At 51.3% G+C, this 5000-nt stretch overlaps 1 protein-coding gene across 1 annotated transcript in view; it reads right to left on the reverse strand.

Moving 5' to 3' along the window:
• The window catches only part of myo1d (myosin 1D), a gene marked incomplete at both ends in the record, with an annotated part of 200657 nt that overhangs the window by 267 nt on the left and 195390 nt on the right, over nt 1–5000 (reverse strand). The gene's annotated exons all lie outside the window — the stretch shown is intronic.

Genomic DNA, 5000 nt, shown 5'->3' on the forward strand with positions numbered 1-5000 from the left:
AGAAGGAGTCGGGGAGGGAGGGAGGGAGGGAGGGAGGGAGGGGGAGAGAAGGAGGGAGGGAGTTGGAAGGGGCGGAGAGGAAGGGAGGGAGGGAGGGAGGGGTACGGAGAGAGATGGTTAATTTAAAACTTTGACTGGTACTGTGTCTATAATATTATAAATATATAAATGGCATAGGTTATATATATTATTGCTCCAGTATATTGTATGATACTGTAGCAGTAGAGCACATAGACAGGTGGTGATGATTGATCACAGAGAAGCCAGGGAAGGCAGCTATGTGAGAAATGATCCATATGGCGGCTCCCTCGGCATGGCACTATAGAGGATTGGCTCTTAGCGGTTGCCACATCTCGTTAGGAGCTTCTAGGTGATTGGGGGTGTTTTGCACTGTTTCCTCTTTTAACAGGTTCAATGGGGTGAAGAAAAAAAAGAAGCAATACATACAGTATGCACATTTGGACAGACACAGGAAAGTCAACAGGCATGCAATGGGACAGACAGTAAGCAGCCAGCAGGGAGGGTTTGGAGAAACCCGAGAGGGTTGAGAAGCAGTTGCATGTGTCAGTGAGAAGGTCCGGTGCTCGGGGTGCTGTGCAGGAATGCCACGGTCCGGTGGACACGGTGGAGGAGTTGTGGTGGAGGAGGTGTGGTGGAGGAGTTGTGGTGGAGGAGGTGTGGTGGAGGAGTTGTGGTGGAGGAGGTGTGGTGGAGGAGTTGTGGTGGAGGAGGTGTGGTGGAGGGGTTGTGGTGGAGGAGGTGTGGTGGAGGAGGTGTGGTGGAGGAGGTGTGGTGGAGGGGTTGTGGTGGAGGAGGTGTGGTGGAGGAGTTGTGGTGGAGGAGTTGTGGTGGAGGAGGTGTGGTGGAGGAGGTGTGGTGGAGGAGGTGTGGTGGAGGAGGTGTGGTGGAGGAGGTGTGGTGGAGGAGGTGTGGTGGAGGAGTTGTGGTGGAGGAGGTGTGGTGGAGGAGTTGTGGTGGAGGAGGTGTGGTGGAGGAGGTGTGGTGGAGGAGGTGTGGTGGAGGAGTTGTGGTGGAGGAGGTGTGGTGGAGGAGGTGTGGTGGAGGAGGTGTGGTGGAGGGGTTGTGGTGGAGGAGTTGTGGTGGAGGAGGTGTGGTGGAGGAGGTGTGGTGGAGGGGTTGTGGTGGAGGGGTTGTGGTGGAGGAGGTGTGGTGGAGGAGGTGTGGTGGAGGAGTTGTGGTGGAGGAGGTGTGGTGGAGGAGTTGTGGTGGAGGAGGTGTGGTGGAGGAGTTGTGGTGGAGGAGGTGTGGTGGAGGAGGTGTGGTGGAGGAGTTGTGGTGGAGGAGGTGTGGTGGAGGAGGTGTGGTGGAGGAGGTGTGGTGGAGGAGGTGTGGTGGAGGAGTTGTGGTGGAGGAGGTGTGGTGGAGGAGTTGTGGTGGAGGAGTTGTGGTGGAGGGTTGTGGTGGAGGAGGTGTGGTGGAGGAGGTGTGGTGGAGGAGTTGTGGTGGAGGAGGTGTGGTGGAGGGGTTGTGGTGGAGGGGTTGTGGTGGAGGAGGTGTGGTGGAGGAGTTGTGGTGGAGGAGTTGTGGTGGAGGGGTTGTGATGGAGGAGTTGTGGTGGAGGGGTTGTGTTGGAGGAGGTGTGGTGGAGGCCCATTTCTACTTCTATTTCCCCCCCAAAGATTGGTAGAGAAGGGAAAAAACCCCTATAAAAGCAGAATTACAATTTTTTTTGGGAAGGAGAGTGTTTAAGGGAGAGAGAGAGAGAAATTGAGAGAGAGGCACAGAGAGAGAGATTGAGAGAGAGAGATTGAGAGAGAGAGACAAAGAGAGAGAGAGAGACAGAGAGAGAGAGAGAGAGACAGAGAGAGAGAGACAGAGAGAGAGAGATTGAGAGAGAGACAGAGAGAGAGATTGAGAGAGAGACAGAGAGAGAGAGAGAGAGAGATTGAGAGAGAGAGACAGAGAGACAGAGAAAGAGACAGAGAGAGAGACAGAGAGAGAGAGACAGAGAGAGAGACAGAGACAGAGAAAGAGACAGAGAGAGAGAGAGACAGAGAAAGAGAGAGACAGAGAGAGAGAGAAAGAGACAGAGAGAGAGACAGAGAGAGAGAGACAGAGAGAGAGAGAGACAGAGACAGAGAAAGAGACAGAGAGAGAGAGACAGAGAAAGAGAGAGACAGAGACAGAGAAAGAGACAGAGAGAGAGAGACAGAGAAAGAGAGAGACAGAGACAGAGAAAGAGAGAGACAGAGACAGAGAAAGAGAGAGACAGAGACAGAGAAAGAGAGAGACAGAGAGAGCTCCACGTAGAAAGACGGTAGAGAGAAATAAGCGTGTCTTTTTTTAGCACGCGTCATCAGCCCCTCATCAACCCTGACAAGGCCGTTTCTGGCTGGTGCTGTGGCCAGGGCCTCTACCTTCGTCTGTAAACATCCCAGTGAAAGGATGATAGCGGGGTATTCCATCAACGCCGCTAAAGGAAAATCCAAGCTTATTCAGTGACAAGTCTCGCGAGACTCATCACAAAATCCAGGCTTATTTGGATTAATCTCGCGATACTTGTGAGAACTCTTTTTTCTTTTTCTCCTCCATCTCCATCATCCCTCCATCTCCATCTCTATCATCTCTCCATCTCTATCATCCCTCCATCTCCATCTCTATCATTTCTCCATCTCCATCTCTATCATCTCTCCATCTCTATCATCCCTCCATCTCCATCTCCATCTCGATAATAATAATAACTTTTATTTGTATAGCGCTTTTCCAGGAAACGTTGCAGCTCAAAGTGTCTATCATTATATCATCATTATATCATCATCATTTAACTATTAAGTCATTTAAAGGCAATATTAAAAAGATGAGTTTTTAGTCTTGACTTGAACATATGTGCTGAGGTTGCATCCCTAATGTAAACTGGCAGTGCATTCCACAATCTGGAGCATAAAAAGAGAATGCAGCCACACCAAATCTCTTCTTTTGTACACAGACCTGTGGTACAGATATAGACAATCAGATTTATTGCCCATCTCGAAAGGTGTGTCGCAGGGTTCTATATTAGGTCCAATCCTCTTTACTCTGTACATAAATGATATAACCTCCGCACTAAAAAACTGCCAAGCTCATCTTTATGCTGACGATACGATTGTCTACTGTGTAGCAGATTCTGTCCAACTAGCCACTGAAAGATCATCTCTATCATCCCTCCATCTCTATCATCCCTCCATCTCTATCATCCCTCCATCTCCATCTCTATCATCCCTCCATCATCCCTCCATCTCCATCATCCCTCCATCTCCATCATCCCTCCTCCTCTCAGAGGACCAGGTGGTTGCTGTGCAGCAGCTAAATGGAGGCAGTGATTCACAGCGACCTTGACACACACTCTTGTCGTTGCGCAACAATGCCTCACAAACAACAACAACAATATCAGTCCTACTCTCCCGCCCCTACCCACGCTGCACCTCACCCGTCCGTGTCGGTGTCTGTCTCACCGTATGGACACGCCGAGCCACGGGGCCGCTGCTGCGCTAAGGTAGCCTAGCGATGGTTACTATGGCAACCCCCTTGAACTCCTCTCCATCTGTCATGGCCGAACCCCCTGCCAGCCAATGGGACGCCGGGCCTCTGATAGATAGTCTCCTGCTTTGGCCCATGTCTCTCTCTCTCTCCCTCTCTCCCACTCTCCCACTCTCTCTCTCTCTCTCTCTCTCTCTCTCTCTCTCTCTCTCTTACTCTCCCTCTCTCCCTCTCTCTCTCTCTCTCTCCCTCTCTCTCTTACTCTCACTCTCTCCCTCTCTCTCTCCCACTCTCTCCCTCAGTCTCTCCCTCTCCCTCTTTCTCTCCCTCTCTCCCTCTCTCTCCCTCAGTTTCTCCCGCTCCCTCTTTCTCTCCCTCTCTCTTCCGCTCTCTCTCTCCCTCTCTCTCCCGCTCTCTCTCTCTCGCTCTCTCCCTCTCTCCCGCTCTCTCCCTCTCTCTCCCTCTCTCTCCCTCTCTCTCCTTCCGTCTCTCTGTCTCACAGGATTGATAGCCAGGGGGGGGGGGTGCTGCTATCAGCTCAAAGGCTTGAAGGGCAATAAGGGTTATGCTCACAAATACACCAAGTGTACCTAACAAAAGGGTTTCATAGACCTCTCTGTGTATTCTGGGAGCCCATTAGACAACAGTTACCTAGACAACGGCAACAAAAAAATCATCACAATATCTCCAGTGGCTAGGTGGCTAGGCTAGTCGATACGGTGAGACAGACACCGACACGGACGGGTGAGGTGCAGCGTGGGTAGGGGAGGGAGAGTAGTACTGTTGTTGTTCTTGTTTGTCTGTGTGACTGGCAGCCTGACCAATGGGCTTGGACCTTTCACATCCAAACCAGCAGCCACCATCAAGAAGGCACAACAGCGGCTCTACTTCCTGAGAGTCCTCAGGAAGGAACACATCAAGCAGGAGATAATGGTGGCCTTCTACCGCGGCGCAGTGGAGAGCATCCTCACCTACTGCATCTGCAACTGGTTCTCCAGCTGCACAACCGCAGAGAGAAATGCGCTACAGAGAGTCGTGAGAACAGCCCAGAAGATCACCGGCGCCCCCCTCCCCTCTCTGGAAGAGCTGTACAACACACGCTGCCTCAGGAAGGCCTCCAAGATCTCCAGAGACCCAACCCACCCTGGGTACGAACACTTTGCCCGGCTGCCCTCGAAAAGGCGGTACAGGACCATGGCCGCAAGGACAAACAGACTGAAGCTCAGCTTCTACCCCAGGGCCATCCAGGCCCTGAACACAGCAAAGACCTAGGTTCTGGGCCCTGGACAGTCTGGACGGATTGATGGCAGCTGCTGGATTGAAAAAATCAGGTGTAGTGCTGAGGCACAAATGTGTACATTTCAAGCCTGCAAACTGCGACACTTTAAATGAATGTGCAATAACACTACACTGCGTTCCAAATTATTATGCAAATGATATTTTTCTCAGATTTTCCTAAATAGTCGATGCAAATGACAATCAGTATAATTTTCAAGTCATCAACTGTTAGAGTATAATTCAAA

This window comes from Nansenia antarctica, assembly GCF_963989245.1.
Source record: "Nansenia antarctica genome assembly, chromosome: 11".
Taxonomy (NCBI): Eukaryota; Metazoa; Chordata; class Actinopteri; order Argentiniformes; family Microstomatidae; genus Nansenia; species Nansenia antarctica.